The 21,871-nt window shown below is 44.4% G+C and overlaps 1 protein-coding gene across 1 annotated transcript in view; it reads right to left on the bottom strand.

The window, feature by feature from the left end:
- Window positions 1–19,254: 19,254 nt before the first annotated feature.
- The window catches only part of LOC119386845 (hemicentin-1), a 139,497-nt gene continuing 136,880 nt past the window's right edge, over window positions 19,255–21,871 (bottom strand). Inside the window, exon 11 of the mRNA XM_037654113.2 lies at window positions 19,255–20,118. The gene's annotated coding sequence lies outside the window, so the exon portion shown is untranslated. The remainder of the gene's footprint in view (window positions 20,119–21,871) is intronic.

Genomic DNA, 21,871 nt, shown 5'->3' with positions numbered 1-21,871 from the left:
ATCGAAGTTTTCGGACAACTTGCACTGGCGCTTGACAGGTTGGTCTGGAAAGACAGCAAAGAGTGTCATTGGTACTAGTGCAACTAAAAAAGAAACAATGCGATGACACCGTAACAATCGATATGTCGAATTGACGCCACAATGGCAGGATTCCATATCATAACCAGCTAATTGCCTTCCCACAAATGATGGCGTCGAACTGTAGCGAATGGAACCTCAACAAACCCACCTATAGTGTCAATGCCGTCACCTCGTTCACAAAAATCTCGGAGGCCATTTGAACTTCGCCTTCAAGAGTAGAACGCGATTGCGTAATTGGGCCCCCTTCGCATCGCCTTCTCAATCGCTGGCCTGCCTCCGCTTCTCGGTGGACACCTCCAACATGCCTCAATGAAAGGAACGTCTGTGCGCGTAACATTGGCCGTTTCAAACTATCCTACCATGCCTACTGCGAGTACACTTGCAAGGTGCCCACTACGCCATAATTTTCCAATTTGGTAATTGACGAAGTACCCACTACGCGACCGCAAGGAAACACGCACACTTTGTTACTGATGTTGCTGCTGCTGTTAATATGTGGTCTAATTATGTGCGCGCTTTTTAACGGGTGGGCCTTTAAAACACCCGCTCAATGCGCAATTCTCATTTATTGACGCCTGGGGCGATTGCACACTTCTGCCATGCATTATAACATGCGCTAACGAGACTCCTAGCACTACACGACGTTCGCATAGTTCTTTTTTTTTTTTTCGAAACAGTTGCAAACACTGGCGCGGCTCTGCAATAACGAAGACATAAACTGGCGTAGCTCTGTAGCAGAATACCTTCTTACCACGTAGAAGGTCTACGTTCGATTCCCAGTCGCACGAAACATTCTTGTTATTTATTTATTTGCATCTATCTCGAATTTTCGCTTACGAACAAAGCAAATTTTTTGCTCACAACCAACGACGCCGACTCCGACGCTGACGTCGCAATTTCTGCGATGTCAGCGACTCTTTAAGCGATCTCTTTAACGCTATCGCGTTAAAAGCACTGCTACTGGGCTATGGCCGTTATATTGTCAGTTTATCCGTATTTTGTAGGAAATATTTATCTATACCAGCTGAGAGAAACGGATGCTGAAACACCAGAAAGAGCCGAACAGCACAGCTTCGGATAAGCGGATAGATGTAAGCGTATTGTAGGACCAGGGCCATAGGCGTGCGCAAAAGGGTGGGTGGGGGCTAATCACCTAAGAGGGGGGCGCAAAATCTGCCCCTTATATTGACCCTTCTAGTCACCTAAGAGGGGGGGGGGGGCGCAAAATCTGACTATACACTGACCTATAGGGTGCGGCGGGCGCTGCGACAAACGTTTGACCCCCCCCCCCCCCCACTAACGGGGAACGCTGCGCACGCCTATGACCAGGGCTGCATCCAATCAACGAGGCATTCATGGTTCGATTTCCCACAGGCTGTGTGACTTTGACAGTATCCAATATGTGTGTCGTTTCGCCGAGCTTGAGTAGGCAAGGAAAAAAAAAACTGACCGCGTAAATTCACTTCATAGCAACATACGCATAAGAGCGCAAGTGTGCTGGGGCTGTAACACAGCATGATGGACAAATTTATTGCCCCCCTGCTACGGTTATTCAAATGGAGCGGTGTATTGTTTTGACCGTGCTGCTATCTGAAAAAGATGTTGGTGTACCTTTGTATGTAGCATCGTTACTCCCATATTATTGCACCTTGTTTGTTTATTCAAGCCTGGATATCTTGTAATCTGTACTCACCCTACTATTTTCGTTCAAAAAAGATAGCAGTATTCCGAAATAAACAAGTAAATAAATCAAATAAAATAACTAAGTTTTAGAAACGACACCGAGCTTCGCCTCCTGGTGTATCGAAGACTCCAGCAGCGCTGTTTTCCACTCGATAGAGCGAATGTACATAAAAAGAAAGGGTGCAGTGGTGTTTTAAAACCAAAACGCAAACAGTAAAAGACCTCTTGAAGCTGGAATATCAAGGCGAGTTGACCGCAAGAAGAAAGTTGTTTGTTCTCTCGCCCACACAACGTGAGGGAGAAAGCGAAATGTGGAACTCTGTACAGAGCTCGGATGTGTGGCGGCAGGTTTTGAAAAACCCTTTGATGTCGTCTTTCAATCACATCTTACCCTCCGGCTCTAACACTGCCATGCTTCTTGTTTGTCAAAGTCAGAAACGTTTTCTCGGTGTTAGCATTTGACAAAAAAACATATCACAAAACCCATTTCGCCCTTGCGAGGTTCTTATTGCTTTTCCTTTCATTCCGTGTACCGAAGTTCTGTCGAACGAAAGCGGCTACCCGGTTTCGAGGTACTTGTGCCGAAAAGAAAAAAGAAAAATATATTGTAGCGTTTCTGCTGCACAATGTTTGTTCCACACTTTCATGATAATGTTGGTTCTCATTTTGCAAGTTACAAATGTGAGAACTTATTCTTTTCTTTTCCTCCTACTGACAATGATTACATCATACTGAAGCCGAATGCTGGAAAATCTTGCACTGTGATCGTTTTCTTTTTCTATCGTAAATGTAGTATTCTACTTGTGTGCAACGTACCCTTCAGCGTGGTGGTTATCCCTAGAAAATGCGTTCCATTTCCTGCGCGGTGTCTGCAAAGGATTGGATGAGAGGACCAGTGCATGTAGCCCTTGAAAATTGTCTGCATAGAGGGTACTAAAGAAACCTGAAGAATGCATTCGTCTGGTTGACATTCCCGTTGAACAGCAAATCTTTCTTCCAAGCTTAAGGAAGATTTCTACGACAGCAAAGAATAAAGCAAGCGATACAGTGAAATGACTTGTAGCTTTCATTGCTTCCTTTAATCGCGTTAGCAACAGGACCGTAGGCTCTGAAAGGTCATCCACAGAGTCGATCAGAAGCCAGCGGCTAATCCACGGATGCCAATGGGAGCTGAGCGGAAAGGACCAAGAAGAAGGGTAAGGATGATAGCGGTGACACGAAGCTTCCGATAAATAAATAAATTAGTGTGTTCATAAATAAATAAATAAATAAATAAATAAATAAATAAAATTCGGCAGATCCCGCGTACCGTGGGAGTCGATGTTATGCGAAGCATGCGGCGGGTAGGTTACTGTGGCGTAACCGTTTTTACTGAGCGACACATTACAAAATGGCGCTAAAGATTTGTATAAATTTTATACGCACACATATATATGTTGAAGAGCCGCATATGTGTTATATAACCAGTTGTTTACTGTTGGGTAACGCTGCCAATGGCAACGTGGGTATTACCAACACCGGAAGCGGCAAGCTGATATGTAGTGCTTATACGTGTCCCGAGAACGCACGCACGTTTCACGAACCTGTGTGCATGTTTGCAAGAAGTTCTTGACAGTTCTTGAACAAGGGCATCATCACCGTGATCAGTGAGCACCAGCAGCTGGTCATGACTTGTTATAGGATCCGGTCGTGATCGTGGTGACGAGGGGTCCATGTGTAGTGAACGTATGTCGTATAGTAGAGCTGTTGGAATTCGCGGATGCCTCGGTCATTTCGTCGACAAATTGTCTGTCGACAGAGCCAGCGACATGTCGGAACCTGAAGCCACCCTTCACGTTGGTGAGCATAGGCGTGCGCAGGGCTCCCTTTCAGGGGAGGGGGGGGGGGGGGCAAGATTCGTTGCAGCGCCCCCTCCTCCCAATTATGTCAATGTATGGCGCTGACATTGCGCCCCCTCCGTGTCGCAGCGCCCCCCCCCCTCCCTATTATCTCAATGTGGGGGGCTGACTTTGCGCCCCCCCCCTGCCCCCCTGTGCGCACGCCTATGTTGGTGAGGTATAGGCCGTCGAGGCTGGTAGGCCTGGATAGTGCTACGTAGACCAACATCAGTGGATGGTGTTTGTCGTATTCGTAGACTACCTGGGCGTATGTTGCCTACGTAGCCTAGTCTACAAAGCGGCTGTCAATCAATCTGGCATCATCCTCGGTCAGCATGAGGCCATCGCCCAGCCTCGTAAGAATGAAGAGGAGACTGCGCCGTTCTGGTGGGCGAAGTGCACATTACGGTGCGGTGATGTGGATGTCATATGTAACTTTCGTTAATGTATTGCTCCGGGGTCGAGCAATGCTTCAATATAGCTTGCTGAATCATAGGAATACAAACGTAGTGTTTATTAGACTGCTATAAAAGCGGAGCCAACCCTGGAACTACAGACGTTAATCTGATATGACCCCTGTATCGTAGGAGTACACATCGTAGGGGTATCATGTAGTGTTTATTGCTTTTTTGTAAAATTAGATAGCCAGCACCACAACCACAATTGACGTTGCACCGATATTATGCCTGCGTAGGCTGTTTTTCCAAACCAGTTTATAGACCTGGCGTGGCTCAGTGGTAGAATACCTGATTGCCACGAAGAATGATTGGGTTCGATTCCTGCTGGGATCCTAATTTGCACTCTTTCCATTCGTTGAGTCAACGCTCCAGATGTTGGTTTTCCTTAACGCTCTAGCATTTAAGTTACCAGTGTTTGTTCTCGCCGTTCCTGGGTAGATATAAACTGTCAATCACCTGTGGCGCATACCCGTACACCGCGGCCCGTGATAAACGGGTATGTGCCACACGTGTCTAGTGGAAAGGGTTTGACGACGTACACGACAGGAATTTAACGTTCTTCATGTCATGAACCGGCAATCATATTCGTCAAATCATCTTACCCTTCCATGCAAATTTTGGGCTACACCAAGTTAAGGAGGCGACCATGAGAGCACCCAGACGTAGGCGGCTAGATAGATAGATAGATAGATAGATACGTAGATAGAAACGCTCAAAGTGCCAGAGGTTCGCTAAGAAATGCTTCGCATTTAATAAATTGTGGCGAAGCAATCGGTACTGTTTAACGGTTGCGCTCTCCAGCGGCTCCTAGTGGGTCGTCCTCTTCTAAACGCCGCTCGTGCTCGGAGCCCGTGCCTTTGCCTTGACTGTCGCCATAGTGCATTGTCGCCGAGTGCCGTCCAATAAACAGCTTAACAAAATAAATAAATAAATAAATAAATAAATAAATAAATAAATAAATAAATAAAGTCAGGAGCCCTTGCCTGTCAAGGTGAGGAGGAGGGGCAAGTGAGGCATGGCGTGTGCGTGCATGAGGTACTCCTTTTCTTTATTCCTTCTTTCTTTCTTTCTTTCTTTCTTTCTTTCTTTCTTTCTTTCTTTCTTTCTTTCTTTCTTCTTTCTCTTTCTTTCTGTCTTTTTTTCCTTTCTCTCTACTGCATTTGCGAAATGAGCCTTCTTTACAGTTTCCTTCCTTCACGCCGGGAATCAGCCCTTCATCCACAGCGCGGCCGCCTGTAAAAAGCTACGATGCCGTGGGGCAGAGGCGTAGCCAGAAATGTTTTCCGGGGGGGGGGGGGGGGGTTCAACCATACTTTATGTATGTTCGTGCGTGCGTTTGTATGTGCGCGTGTATATATATGCAAGCAAAACTGAAAATTTTCGGGGGGGGGGGGGTTGAACCCCCCAACCCCCCCCCCCCCTTCTGGCTACGCCCCTGCCGTGGGGACACTCGCTTGAACAGACTCGCAGCTGAGCGCGAACTAACATTGCATTCGCAGCGCAGACGGTACATGAAGGACAAAGAGTAAATTCCGTGAATTTATTTTCTTCTTCTTTCTCGATTGATTCTCGATTATTTTCTTGCGGAAGTGTACGACATTCAAGGCACAGGGGAATCATGACTAGCACGCCTGACGAAGTTTCTCAGAGTGGTCGCTTACTGCAACCGTCTTCACGCTCGTAATGCACAGCAGAAACAAACACAAGAGCACACATTACCGAAGTTATCGCTCACTACTCACCATCCTTTCTCGTCCGCGAACGCTCGAATGCACCGTCGTCAATGTGCTTGCTGCACACACTCGCGTATTTGGAAGGCGCCTTGCCGTTACGAAGCCTAACGAGCCAATCTCGATGACGTTCCGCGTCGGTGGGTTAAAAATGGAAGCTTATCCCTGGTTTTGTGCACTATTTATGACATTGTGGCACCCAACAAAACCTCACCGTCGAAAAATAAAAGTCCTCGGCGGATATCGAACATAGATTCACGATGTGAAAACAGCAGCCCCGTACACACTTCCACGCACCGCACGAAATCCGTATCCACGCAAACGTGGCGACAGCGCTGCCACCTGTAGGCCGATCTCGCCGCCAATAACGAAAGTAAAATTTTTTGCACGCGCAAAATAAATGCTGCAACTTTCCCAGAGCAAGCAAAAGTGACCTATCGCTCGACAAACTCGGTTTAACCACGTTTCACCAAAGTAATATTTTTCTGTGTCCCCTACGCCCAGGCGTGCGCCTCATCCGCATAAATTCATGCTCAATCAGGCGGGATAGAACACCAATGAATAATTTACCGCGCCTAAGCGAGCACGTTTGGACGTTCGGCGCGTTTTCTGCAGCGCTCGTAGCTTACCCAAGAATTTCCTTAGTGCAAGTCATCGTACTTCACACATTTTGTCGCGCTTTCACAAAGCTGAATGCGTATCGTCTCTCAGCGGTCTATTCTCATTGATAATTATGAATTACACCAGTGAATTTCCTCTTTACTCTTGTATGCAGAGTAGCAACGTGTTCCTAAGGGAAAGGCAGTTGTCAAGGACAAATTTTCTATGGTAACCTAGCTGCTAGACCTCACTTAATGGTGCAACATAGAATTGTAACAACAATGCGCCGCTACTACAGCGAATATCGTTAACCAGGAAAAATGATGCTTGATGCAGCACATAGCAATGCTCTACGAATATACCTTGGCCTGCCTAAAGGATCGTCGTGCGTTGGAACGGCGACGGAAGCAAGGCACCTACATCTTGACATCCTCGGTAATAAGGAAGTGTTGCGCATTCATATCCGACACATCACCAAAGAATGGTAAAACCTGCACTAACCATAGCTTTCACCAAGCCGTCCGTGAAATATGTACTCCGTTTCTGCAGTGATGCGGCGGCTGATTCCTTTGAATTTTCCACCTTTGTGCATTGTCCTCTATGCATGTCCTTCCACACAATTCCGGTATCAGCACGAAGAAGAATATGCGACAAGCTTGGAACCTGCAAATGGCCCTGGAGTACATTGACAAGACATACTAAGATTCGGCTCGCATCTTTACTGATGGAACTTGCTCTCAACATAGTTCGTCACGTGGTTTATACATATCGTCCACAAATGAATGTTTCTCTTACAATCCTGAATGGTTAATTGAAGCACATCAGCTGAACTGTCTGCGATAAAGAAAGCCATTCTTTATATCCAGCGGCAACTTCCAGGATGATGGCTCATCGTAAGATATCAAAGAGCCGCCCAAAAGAACGTGCGCAACATGTATCCAGCTCGTGACCCAAGACGCTGCATCCATCACATGACCACTGTTTCTAATCACACTAGCATCTTCCCGTGGATTTCCTGGCAGTGCGTCATATACGGGAATTAGAAATCGGATGCGGCTGCATGTAGAGCTTTATATTTAAAGAATCCCCGCAATATTTTTCTCTGTAATTATCGAGTGACCTCACTATCGAAGTTTACTGCCTATTGAAGTGACTGCCACAATTTGTTTTAGAATCCGTCAATTACAGGCGGAGTTGCAAGGATTTGTCGCACGGTTCGGGCGATTTCTCACTCCTTTCAACCTAGCTGACGCGCCGAAAGCTACACGGGGTGTTAACAAGGGGGCAAGAAGCTACGTCCATGTGGCAGCGTATGTCGTGGCCTTGAGCACATTTCTTTTTTCCTTCGACCCCGCGGCTTACATTCAGTGTGCCCACGAGCACGCTGGTGTACTTCTATACCCTGTGTAATTCTAGCAACATGGGGCGCAGCTCGGGTACCTCGCGGCACCCTACGGCGGCCACGGTAACTATGTGGCTCACGATGCTCAAATCAGCCAATGGCCGAAGGCCAAATTGATGTCGCAACTCAAACTGCCCTTATTGGATCATTTGTTTAGAGACTAGTGAGCGATTTTTAGCTGACTTCAGAATTTAATTGCAAACTCCAGCCCCGTGCTGCGCTCTAATGTCTGGCTCAAATGTTCGCAGCTGGCACCGCAACTACCGGTCGGCAGCATTTTCTGGCCATGATCAAAAAGTGTTGGAGGGCCCATTTACGAAAAATTTGGAGAATATATTTTACTAAGTGAGATGCACCAGTAATGACACAGGCGAACGCCCACGTGGAAAATAATCTATTATGAAATCTTTCGCCTCAAGGTTACTTTAACCGTTCAATGGACTGTGACACCCAATCAGAGCTTCTGGAACTCCTTTCTCGTATTCTTGGGACACTCTACCATTGACTTCGCCTCGTCGCCGCATTGAACAATGGCTCCATGTACCGCTTTGGATTTACCACTAAGCCACATTGTGATAACTGTGGTGCATTATAAACAGTGGAGCATATTTTGTTAGAATGCCAGAGGTACAAAGAAGAAAGAACTTGCTTCCGAAGTAAAAATTGGGGGACGCTTAAGCTTCGCCTTTAAGAGCTGAACGCGATAGCGATATTCTGTTCCTACTGCGCACTTCGAACACTACGAGGGTTTAACAGAGTGCGCCCACTAAGGCGTGTGCCTTATGTAATGGGTAGCATGCTTTAAACCAGGAGCAATTATGCGCGAGAAACTTCTTCGAAATTGCGATGCACCCACTACGTGGTCTTAAGGGAATACGCGCACTAATGTGTGCGCCTTTTGTAATGGGTGGCTGTCTTTAAACCACGAAGTCGTTATGATATTGGCATGGTGTGACGCCCTATGGCAATGTACACTTGTACCACGCAATACTGCTGCGATATTACATCTCGTACTGTGACACCTGTATACAGGACGCGTATTATTGGGAAGCATGGAAGTTACTTTCAGTGCAGCTCCAAGCAGAGGCGTGGCTGTGTGGTAGAACACCTGCTTGCCACGCAGACGGCCTGGGTTCGATTCTCATTCGGACCCAACATTTTTATTATTTATTTTATTTGCAGCTTTTTTGATTTTTCGGTCACGGACAAGATGATTTTTCGCTCACAACCAACGGCCCCGACGCCGACAGCGCAATTTCTGCGATACGAGCTCTTTAACGCTATCGCGTTAAAATGTGCTCAACTTCCAAAGTACCACTAGACATTAGGAGACTATTTCTACCTATGCTTTCTCCTTCGCGGCAATGTCAAAATTTTAAAATTTGTTTGCACAATACCTGAGGACAATAACTTAAATGATAAACTCCAAAAGTAGCTTACGTCCCAAACGTTACGTTACCCAAAATGGAAAACACTTCCTTGGCCGCATTGCTAAAAGCTGCGCTAACTCAAGCTTTGGACAAGCAGTCCGAGAAATAAGTGCCCCCATTCCTGTAATGATGCGAGAGCTCATGCCCTTGAATTTTCCACCTTGGACACTGTCATCTATGCAAGTCTGTTCACACATCCCCGGTATCAACTCGAAAAAGAATATGCCACAAGCTGAGATTTTGCAAATCACCCTAGAATACATCGCCAAGAAATACTCCAGTTCGGCTCACATCTTTACCGACGGGTCTTGCTCTTCCCATAGTTCGTCAAGTGGTTTATACATATCTTCAACGGACCAATGTTTCTCTTACCGTCTTGAACGACTAACAACAAGCACGTCAGCCGAACTGTACGCGATAAAGGAAGCCATTCTTTACATCCAGCGGCAACCTCCTGGACGATGGGTCATTTTAACAGATTCGAAAGCAGCCCTACAGAGCATGAGCAACATCAGCGCCACTCGTCAACAACATCCGGTGACCCGAGACATTGGTTACATCCACCACATGGCCACTGTGTCTGGTCACACTGTCATGTTCCAGTGGATTCCCGGACACTGCGGCATATACGGAAATGAAAAAGCGGATCTAGCTGCACGTAGAGGTATATGCTTAAGGAAAATTCGACGGACACACTTCACTAAGTCAGATGCATCAGCAATGGCAAAGAAGAACGCCCACCGAGAGAGGGATCAGTTATGGAATCTTTCGCCTCAAGACCTCTTTCTCCGCTCCATAGACCCTGACTTAAAAACAAGACTTCCGCATCACCTTCCTCGTCACCTTGAGACACTCTATCATCGTCTTCGCCTCAACGCAGCATTCACCAATAGCTACATGTGCCGCCTTGGTTTGACCACTGACCCATACTGTGATAACTGTGGTGCTCTAGAAACAATAGAACATATTTTATTAGATTGCCAGGCATACAGAGAAGAAAGAACTTGTCTCGAAAGTAGTATATGCTCAACTTCCCAAGCACCGCTAGATCTCAGGAATATACTCGGACCTACGTCTTCTCCTTCTCAGCAACATAAAATTTTAAAATTTCTCTTCCGATTCCTCGAGGACATTCACCGAATTGATAAACTATAAATTAACTTACATCAGCATCATTACGTTGTGACATGTACATACCACGATCATATTATCTTCCTTTTTTTTCTCCTTCTCCTTTTCTGCCCTCCTCCTCCTAGGGCCTTTCTGTCCTCACTCCCCTCCCCTATACAGAGTAGCATGTAGGCGCCTTTAGGTACGCCGGCAGAATTCTCTGTTTTTCATTAAAGAGCTTTCTCTCTCTCTTTAATGGCTCACCTGTACATACTACGACCATATGTTTTCTTTTTTTTTTCTCTTCCTTTGCTTCCTTCGTGCTCCCTTTTTGTCCTCGATTCTCTTCCCCATATAGAGTAGCATCTAGGTGCTTTTATACACAGCGGCAGAATTCTGTGTGCTTCAAGAAAGAGCTTTTTCTTTCTCTGTAATTACATACACCAGTCCATCATATTCCCATCTTGCTTGCCGCATTGGCGGCGCAAACATTTCGATGTTTTCTGACTGGCATCCAGGAATAGTGACAGTTCCAATCAGAGTGAAAGCCCAAGTAAAAAACACCAGACACAACAGAACCAGATGGCAATTGAGAAACTGAGGACATATATGATTTTGAGCGTCTGTGGGTGCGTTGGCTTTATGGGAAAACAATAACAATGCGCTTTCGCGCCTCACCGCGGGAGTACGAGTGCGTTCTCGTGTCTGCGCGGCGTTGGCGCCATCGGTTGAACCTTACGGAAACCACGGAGATACATCACGTGGCTTCGTGATCCGGGTGCTTCGAGCTCCTTGCCGTACATCTGCTTTCATGCACGAACCTCGCTCAAAAGCCTGGACGTCTTGTGCCATCTGTCGGCAGCAAGAGAAGTATGTATTGATTATTCTTGCACCCCTAGTGATTCCGCGTTCCGATTCTGCTTTGCGCAATGGCCATTAGATGGCGCTTTAAAGCAGCATAGCAGCATTAGGGAAAACGGCGTTCACGAGAGGAAAGGATAGAATGGGCGCGAATGTGAATCACTAAAATGTAGATTTTCCATTGACACGTGGCGCGAACTCTTAATTTTATGTGAAATTTCATGGCTTGACAAATCAACTCTGCAATTGTGAGTTCAGGGAAATGCTAAGCATTGGAAAGGGCGCCCTGCAGAGAGAGCGTTGTATTGATAAAGTTCTGTGGGGTTTACATTCCAAAACCATGGCATATGATTATAAGGCGCGAGGAAGTCAGCAAGACTACCGATTTGTCTTGATAAGCTTAGGTCCTTTCACTTTCAACTCTCTCTAAGTAAACAGGTTTTTTCTTCTTCTTCTTCTTTTTTTTGCACTTCCCTCCAACGGAAATGCGTCCACCATTGGCGTGAATCCAAATCGTGCATTTGTGCTCAGCAGTGCAATGGCGTAACCGCTAATCCGCAATATCTCCACAGCGAGTTATCTTCATCATGTCATAGAAGCCATATCGCGCACGGAAAGTACAAAGGAACAAATATTTTTTGTTGCGTGTCACGTTTTCCTGTTGAGCTTATAGAAGGTTGCTGTCTTATTGATGTAAAAAAAAATGCATACCCCAATTCCTCCCTCGATTTTCCCGAATTCACTTGATATAGTTATGTATAAAGGTAGTTTCTTACTTTAACTTCTGCATGAAATATAGACATTCCAGAAAAAGTAAGATGGTCATTTCGAAGGTCGGGAGTAACCCATAATCCTCGTAACCGCCTAGAGTTCTTAAACAAGGGCATTGCTCAAGAACAAAAGCCAAATAGTGCTGGCAGCAAATATCTCAATGTCAAAGCCACCGACCACTAAGTCCTAGGATGTTGTTACAAAACGTCACCTATGTATGTTCGCCACCTCGTGTTTATTTCTCTTTTTTTTTTGTTGTACAGTTCTCCGTAAAGGTGCGCCGTTGTATTTTTTTTTGTCATATTAAAACATGTTAAAGCGCAACGAAACGTTTCGGTTCACTACTTTTTGTTTTCGTATGGTTACTAAATTCCTCACAAAAATTGCTCTAGGATGTGGGGGTCAGCCATCCGATGGCCCTTGTGACAATTCTCAAGCAAGCTGTCACTTCATTACTCAGATTTGTACAAGTTTGTTGCTCCAGCAGCTGCAGTCACGAGACTGTGGCATATGATTTCAGTGTTGTGAATTTGTAAGCGTCACGGTTGAATCGTTTTTTTTTTTTTACATTACCTACATTCGGAAAGCTTGTAAAATTTTCCAGCATGCATCAAAATATAATACGCTTGATGATCTCAGTAACATCGACATTTTTCTCTCTGGTTGAGAAGATTTAATACACATTGGCTGAGCGGTTGCCTCCTAACACCATATATGCATTTTAGCAGAAATATTTTGATACGAGAGCGAGATTGTTGTTGGATCAGAGCTAAAGCTCCCCTTCAACGTGAGATTTACCTTATCTCAAGTGCAGTCGGGATAAGGTGAATACAAGTGCAATTGCCTAAGTTCAATAATTATTGCGCAGTTGAAATTATCTGCTGAATTTGTGTGTCCGCTGCGGCATCCTCCAAAACAACGGTCTGCATGTGTTTTTTACGTGTGTTAATTTAAATGTTGTGATGATTATATTAGAAATACACGACCACACGGCTTTTATTTATTTAGTTCTGCTGATAACGGTGAGCTTTTTAATACGTACTGAATATTTCAGATAAAAGCGTGAATATAAATTACCCCAAATATCATAATAAATGAAAACCAAGATATGTGTGATTGCTCGCTGCGGTGCGGTGGTCATTAAAAAACAGCTTTTCTTTGTCCATCTGGTATTCTCCGCACAATTATGGCCATATTGTGCCACCTTCGCCCTCATGACACTATTGTCATCAACCACTGTCGCCAAACCGCAGTTGGCACTGCCTGGCCGCGGTCGTCGTTGAGTTGTTTCAGATTTCAGAACAATAGCTCAACTTCACCCGGTGCAATCTCAAAAAACGATTTTATGCATGCGTTTGACCTTGAAGCTCAGTCAGCGTCAATTTCCTCCTCTTCCCAGTCACGTGTGCTTCGTCTAGCAACGGACGTGTGCAGTGTCGCTTTGTTCCCCTCTCCCGCGCACCGCTCTCCTGCGGTAGACGAGAGCCGCGAGCCAGCGGGAGCGTGCGTATTGAGACTTCAAGTCCAGTCACGTGACTACCACGCTGACGATACAAACAGAAGCATGGACAGCGTGCCGTTGCTTGCCGAGTGGGACTCCGCCGCTTCATGCTTTGCGTGGTAGTTACTGTTATCGCACAGCAAGTTTGTTGTAGCAGCGTTTAACCTTGGCATTTTTAAGTAGGAATTAAAGGGGCACTGACACAAAAGTTTTGGCGTCGCGTTTTCTTTTTTTTGCTGCAATGAGTTGCTGGGGTTCTGATAGTCATAACACGGCACATTGTTTGCTGCAAAGCGCGCCAGATAATTAATTACAGGCTCGTCATTACCTACGAGTCTCAGTTTCGGTTTGAGAAAGCTCCAAAAACGACAAGGCGCCGGGTGCAACTATGACCATCTAGCGTGTGCAACGATCGACCACGTCAGCGCACAGAACTGCGACGCACTTCAGCGCGATCCGCATTCCAGCCAGCACAAGGCAATCAAGAAGTCCTTTCGAACAGCAAAAAAAGAAAGCATTGTCGCCAAACACAAAGCTTTAACCGCTTGCGCCGCGGCCACGGACTCGCGAGCAGCCGCCGAAAAGTAGTGTGCTGGCACAAGCACGGTAAAACAGAAATGGTGACTATGACGTCATCATAACTTGTATCGGCTGCAGCATGGTGACGTCGGGGAAGTGGGGGGGGGGGGGGGGGGTCATCGCCAAGTCACTTTCAAGGGTTTCAATGGACAGTTATAGTTTAACGGGCTTAGCGGTATAGCGGGATTGAAATGCGCATGCGCAGTACGCTAAACGACCCGTAGCGTTTACCCCACGCACGATATTTTTCAGATTTAGCGCTACCGTGTTCGCGTGGTCAACGTAGTGTACATAAAACATGGCGGCGGTTTTGGACGCCCGCTTTGAACTGAACTTGCCGTTGATGAGCACAGATCCACTTCTTCCGTAGATAACGACTGTGTAAAATGGCTTCGCTTGCCTTCAGGCAGCTTCGACGACCAAGTATTGCGGATAACTGAGCGTAATTTTTGAGATCGTTCCCGTTTCAGCGGTCCCTAGACCTAACTAGAATATCCGTGTAAAAAAGTCAGCAACATGAAAATTTTCGCTTTTGGTGCCTAGTTCACACTAAAGCAAAGTAGTAATATTGCTGCGTTCGGGGAAAGAGCGAGGCGAGGATATTCTGTTACTTTCTTTTCACTTTTTTTAAAACGCATTCAACCTCCGCTAGGTGGCGCCACCGTCCCACCTTGGACACGTAAACGCTATCCCGCTAAACTAAAACACGCTATCCGCAACCAACCATTTGCGGCACGGCAACGCTATTCCCTTAATCCCCGCTATCACGCTAACGCTAATTTATAACTGACCAAAGTCGCGAGGTGCGGCGTATAGCGCTGGATTGCGCACGCAAACTTCAATATTCATATAAAATGCCTTCCAAACTATATTCGCTGTTGATATTTTGCAGATGATATACGCATGGTCAAGGGAGTCGATCGCGCAGGCTATCTCGGCCGCGAAATTTTGTGTCAGTACCCCTTTAATATTAAAAAGGGTGTACATTGTAGTCACTTGGTATTACATGAAAAGAAAAAAAAATTGTTGGAGAAAATAGTTTACGCGGGCTGCTTCAAATGCCTTGGTTGTTGATTAGCCTTATTTAATCCTTCAGATGCTATTTTTTTCAGGCAACTAGTTCTGTCTTATGCCTCGCGCGTGCTCCTGGAAAAATTCAAAGTACAGGTATATAGATTTCACTCACCTGCTTTACTGTGCCAAGCAGTGATGATTCCTACGATACTCATCAAGGTCATACACTAGTTACTTACCGCTTGTGATTCTGTTTATCCCGCTCTTTTCTCCGGTGTCTCTTTCCGCCCCTTTATCGCGCCCGCCTAACCTCCCTGCCTTCCCTGACTTCTCTCTATTTTACTGCAATAAGTACTGATTAGCTACAGATATCACTGTAAGAGCCCGTACAATTGAGCAAATGGATAAAAAAACGAGCTTCTCCATTCTATAGAGCAGCGTTTGGCTTGATATCTAGGAGCTCCTTACACTTATACTGGTGCTCCGCCACTGTTCCTAGAGAAAAACAAATTGCGACATAATTTTATAATCATATTTCCCAAAAGATTTAAATAGGCTTTTGTAAAGATCAAATACCTACTGTGGTGATTAAAATTAGGCCTGAAGGGTAGACGTAGATGTAGCCCTTTGGAGGTCTTGCACACACACTAACTCAGCTGGATTGGCCAATACGTTAGATTGACCACTAGCCTTCTGTTGGTGTCGGCCAATAGTCTTCTGTTATGATTGCGATGGAGAAATGTGTAACAAAAGCTGTGTTAGAATCGTGCCTTCTCGTCTAGCAATGTGTTAAGTAAAGGTCACAAAAACTCGCGGGGTCCCTTATACATTGGCCTAAGACAACTCGAAGGCGAAAGCCATATTCTTTTTCTTCTCTGTCGATTTTTTCATCCTCCTTGCTACCCTCCGAAAGGTTTCTGCAGCTAATGTGCTTTTGCGCTACCTCCACAATCGGAGTCACTCACCTAGTTTTGCATTGCCTGCGTGATCGGCCCACCTTTGTCCAAGCAGTGATATCTTCTGATGACATCATCATGGGACGTCACGCTGCATGGCGTCACGATGACGTCACAAATTTTGGTAATCTGTTATGTCATGATGACGTTATATGGTGAAGTCTGCACTGGACTCTTAATAAAGTTGGACTCTCTCTCTCTCTCATCACGTGATGATTTCTTGCATCACTGGTGTTCACGACGGCGCCCCCAACGGTCAATTTTCGCATTTGATGCGGCATCTAAAGCCTTCGCCTTAAGAAGAACAACAAAAATCATTCAACCGAATGTTTAAGCGCCGCTCTCTACAGTGATCCCATGCTCTTGACCTCTGACTTCCACATACAATCGCGCTCAATATAACTTGCAACACCGGATCGCGTGTGGTCGCTAGTTCAAAGATTGCACATGGCTTCAACTTGCCCTCATTTAATGGAATAAATAATATTTTCTTATTTTGTATCCCCCCCCCCCCCAATCGAGAGAACAGCAAATAGTTGAGAAAATAAGGGCAAGTGGAGACCATGGGTGCTCTTTGAACTAATGAGCCCACGTCCTCCAGTGGTACAAGTCATACTGAGCGCGGCTGTATGCAAGAAAAGAGGGGGAGTAAGGGTGGATGTGTTTGGCAGGGGCACGTGCTTTAACAACATGCAAGCGCATGCTCCGAACAAAGAATTCTGGCCGCCTCAATCCCGGCTGTTCGTTGCGTTATCGAGGTGTGTTAATTTGGCGAAGACGTTCCTTAGTGCCACCTTCGTGTCAGAATATACAAATTTCTTGGTGCCATCTACAAAGCCCAAGCGTCACTTAGTAGAGTAATTTTCGCGGTAGTATATGCGCAAAAAAAAGTTGCTTCGCACTGCCTGGAACACAATGTTCTGAGCAACTTCTTCAGATCACTCGTTTGCTCCATTAAGATCGATAGTTTGGCTACTTGTTTGAACATCATATTGTAACGACAGAAAGATTTGTGAATCAGCGTTCACCTTTCAGCCTTCGATGTCTTTTTTGTGTTGTTGGTTTCGTCGGTTATATTTGCATTAGCTTGCGCTTATAACTAGAAATGATAGTTCACAAGAAAGCGTCGTGCTAAGCGGAATCTACATTTTTATGTTAATGTAGGAAAGAGCCGGGCGTGCTTTCATTTCTATTTCTATATAAGCGCTCAAAAATGATATTTATTAACGAACAAGCTTCAATGCCAAAGGAAACCTCCCGTTAATGCTTTCTGCTTGGCAGTGTAATAAGTAATAAAAAAAACAAAAAAACAGTTGGAAAGTGTTGGAAAAAATCAAAAAAGAGGAGCCTACAACGATGGCAAGGATTGCATATTCGGCAAATTCTCAAGACTTGAGCGAAGCTACTGTTAGCATATAATGAATTCAACTGGCCGTCAGCGCATGCATTACTTCCTATCACTTGTCCCCGCCCAAAAGGAGGCTGCTGCTGACGGTTATCTATAAGCAAGCTGCATAAGCACGCGCGCAGCAAGATACGCGCTGTCACTTATTACGATTTCGTTACGGAAATGAAGTTTTTTCCCGCTGCAATAGTACTGCCTTTTGAAAGTATTTTTTAAAAGGCACCGTTACAAACGAATACCTGTGAATAGTCATAAGGTGGCCTGTTGGGAAGTCACGCAGCAATGCACGATATGGCGTCGGCTAAGTTTAGTCGAAAAATGGCGCTCAAGACAGCATGCCTTTTAGAGCGCAGCTCTTAAGCGCCCGTTCCTGCGTCGAGCGGCGTTGCCGTCGGTGGCGTAACCGACAGACATGGAATTTGGAAGTGGGATTTGAACCCAGGCCGTCTGCGTGACAGTCGAATATTCTGCCACAGAGTCACGCTGTTGCTTCAAACTCGTTTGCAAAAGGACCCTACACAGGCGTCATACCAGACAACGAATCGCATTAACCTGTGCAACATAGCGTGGCTGAAGACTCAAATAACAATCAGTCATCGCACAATGCTAATTGCGCAAACAGTGTTTGGTTTAATGCTTTCCACCCATTGCAAAGTGCTCAGCCAGAATTCTTCATTGTCATCAGACATACAGCATCAACAAAGGGCACATAATACTTTACAGTTGCGTGTCGGGTACCTCGCTTATCCGCGGAAAAACGAATAATAGAGTTGTGGGTGCTGTCATACTTCATAAAAATTATGATTTATGGCGTAGTCGATACCTTGCGGAAAGCCAAAACTTCAAACACAGTTGGCCGTGCCCCAGCACGAAGCTGCGCTCAGAATTCGCATTAGGCAGTAACGTAATCGTCGGTGAATTTGTTTATTTATTTTTTTCTTGCTGTTGAAATACACGGCTATATAACTTAATGCCCCAACTACTTGCGTTTACAGACAACGGCGTAAAGTCATCATTGTAAGTACTTTTTTACACGAAAGTGTTTTATGCCGGACTCCACCAAGACTTTCATGACGTATATCCGTCACGGAAATACGACAGCAGTATTGTCGAATGAAGTCTTGTGAAATTCAAGACCATTGCCTCTGAGTAAAAGTTATCGTTAAGTAAAGTACGTGAAGGCGACTGCAACCCCTTATACTCTTCATTGCAGTTTTCTGCAATTCATTGTGCCTATCTTATTCACTCATTGTCTACATTATGTATTCGTTACCGAGTATTATGCAAAAACTCCTATTTAGAACATTTTCAACTACAAATGAAATTATAAAAAATCATTTTGTGCGTAGGACAACTTCTCAAAAATGCGAACACGTTCTTTTCTCGCACTTGTATCTGAAATAAGAGCTTGACTGCAACAATATATATATATATATATATATATATATATATATATATATATATATATATATATATATATATATATATATATACCAGTTATGTCTCCGGACAAGCTCAAGCAGAGAAGAGACTGACATGTATTACTTTATGAGCATGCTTGAATAGAATGGTGAGTAGCATACAAATTTATTATTTTTAATTTATGTCTCCAAGATGCATGTAAGTCTCGAAGGGGCGTTGTACCCTTTCTTGTTCCTCTCCTCTTAGCGCTTGTATTTTATAAATATCATAAATCACCAACTAGCTCGTCTTTCCGTCTTGCTTCAAGAAATAAAAGTTGAAAACCACGTGATGCATGTGTATGGTCAAATAATTAAAAGTATCACCAGCAGAAACAAATCTTTTAATTTTAATTCATTATAATCTTTTAAAACAGCAATACTTACAACAGAGCGCGCATCATAAGATAGTTTATATTGTTTGTAAAGTTAGCTTCGCATAAGGAGGTTCACCTTCTTTGTTTATAAACGGAAATTTGCATGCATAAATTAAGTTATATATTATGTACCGTTGCGTAGGGCCGGTGATAGAGACTGTCTGATGAACATCCTATTGATTAGTGAAGAAGATGAAGTCTAGTCCGCTGACACTAGAAAAAACACACACACAAAGTTCTACCTACGTCTATACAGCACCGGTAGTCAGTTCGGTAATTGCGTCCAGGTATGCACGGAAACATATATACAATATACCCAAAACAAAATTCGACGCCAAAAACGCGATGAGATGGGGAAATTGCGCATGTCACTAAAATGTTATTGAACAAACGCGTGTTGTCTATGAACTTAAAATTTCCAAACATAAATTCACATGTTAAACACAATCTCACAGGGAACTTTTCGGTGATTTTTTTGCTGCCTATTCTTTCTTTCATGACGCGCTCTACAGAAGGGGAAAGGGAACAGTTGTGAAACAAAGTGCGGGCACCTTACGAAGGTGTTTTTTTTTGTCATAGTTTTTTTTTTTTACGTAGCTGTCCTCGTTTCCTAATCCACACACACGGCAACACTTTCCTGGAGCTCGTTTCAGTTCTGTTGATGAAGCTCCAAAAAAAGGAACGTCTGTCACCGCAGTGGTTCGGCACTCCATTAGTCGATTTGAATCGCTAGTTCACTGCGCACAGATGAGCACTTCAAAGCAGATGCTTGTTTACAATTGTCGTCCGTAGATATGCCATGCAAGATGCCTTCTTCGTAGATCTGCAATGAAAATACGCTATAGTTATTATTATTGACTAAAACAAATTGCACAGTAGAAAGCATCAATTTATCAAATGGTAGCCTTGACATTTTCAGCGCCGGTAACATATATTCTTAATCTACATTGTATCTGAACGACTGCTGCTTTGTTGACACTAAGAAAAGAAGTAGAGGCATGTGTCGGAGGCTCACTACAATTGCGAGAGACTAGGCAATGCCTCAACCCTTGTGTGGTAGTGTTTCAAAGCAACGCGTATTCCTTTTCATATGAGAACGCTGGTAAGACAAAAAACAAGAGAAAATTGCTGCTTATAATTTTGACACTGTATGATAGTTTTAAAAATAATATAATTTGGTGCGTATATACGATATAATAATCAATCAATCAATCAATCAATCAATCAAACGTTTATTTAATGTGCCCAGGAACAACCGTAAGGTCTTTGTACTGGCGCACGAAAAAAACAAAAACAGAAAAAAAACAAAAAACAAAGGAAACATTCATAATAAAATATCAGGGATAAAAAACGTTACAAAATTGCACATATACAACTATGCGCAGGCAGAAAAAAAATATCAACAGTGTACAAGGCTATGTAAGTACAGTGCAAAGCTCGGAGCACAACAACGACTGGGAGCTGTGAAAAACATCGAGCTCCAAAAAGTAAGCAGTGTAAAGACGTTGTATCCTGCCAATAGTCGAATGTTCACAGAGGCAGGCGGTTACATGAAAAGGTCTATACTCTCTGGTCAGCTTAAGTGGAATTCGGAAATTAAGACAGTTGAGCCGTACAGGGCAGGATATGATACCATGCACAAGCTTGTAAAGAAATAACAGATCAGCGCGATTTCGTCGGCAGCAAAGTGGTCGCAATGATAATAATCCAGCAGCGTTAGAACGAGATCCAGAGTCATTTCTAGCGAAACGATGGTTATAAATGCTTAGGAATTTTTTCTGGACTCGCTCAATGGCGTTGCTGCTGGAATTAGGAATGCCATTCCAGATCACAGATGCATACTATAGTTGAGGAAGACATAGCGCGGTGTACAATTTTCGGAAGGGCACAGGAGAACGGAATTCTCTAGACATTCTGCAAACACAGCCTAGGGTGCTAAGACCCCGCAAAGCAACACGCTTAGCGTGAGCAGAAAAGTGTAAGGTGCTATCAAAAAGAACACCTAGATCATTGATCTCACATACTTTACACAACGACACAGAATTGACAGAATAAAAAAATGGCACACTAGATGTTTTTCGAGTGAAACTCATTACCTTGGTTTTTGAAATATTAGGGAGAGGTTATTGCTCCTGCACCATTCAGAAAAAGAACACAAATCAGATTTCAGCAAGCGACAATCGATAACTGAATGAATTTCCTTAAATATCTTTATGTCATCGGCATACAAAAGGTAAGAAGAATTCCGATTGACAGAATAAACATCATTAACATAAATTAAAAAGAGGAGTGGGCCCAGTACCGACCCTTGAGGAACCACACTAGTAGCTTATACAAAGAGGACGTTTGGCCATTAACGGCAACGTAAACATCATCTATCAAGAAGATAGCTATGGAGGAGATTCACAATTGAAGAATCAACATCAAAGTGTGCAAGTTTATCCACAAGCAGCGAATGGCTGACAACATCAAAAGCTTGCTAAGGTCACAGTAAATAGCGTCAACCTGTCCTCTCTGCGAAATAGGCGTGGAGACTTGCATCATGAAACTGGCAAGATTAGTGACAGTTGAGCGGC

This window comes from Rhipicephalus sanguineus, chromosome 3, assembly GCF_013339695.2.
Source record: "Rhipicephalus sanguineus isolate Rsan-2018 chromosome 3, BIME_Rsan_1.4, whole genome shotgun sequence".
Classification (NCBI taxonomy): Eukaryota; Metazoa; Arthropoda; class Arachnida; order Ixodida; family Ixodidae; genus Rhipicephalus; species Rhipicephalus sanguineus.
The sequence above is the reverse complement of the archived record's forward strand: the minus strand, read 5'-3'. Positions and strand labels throughout refer to the sequence as shown.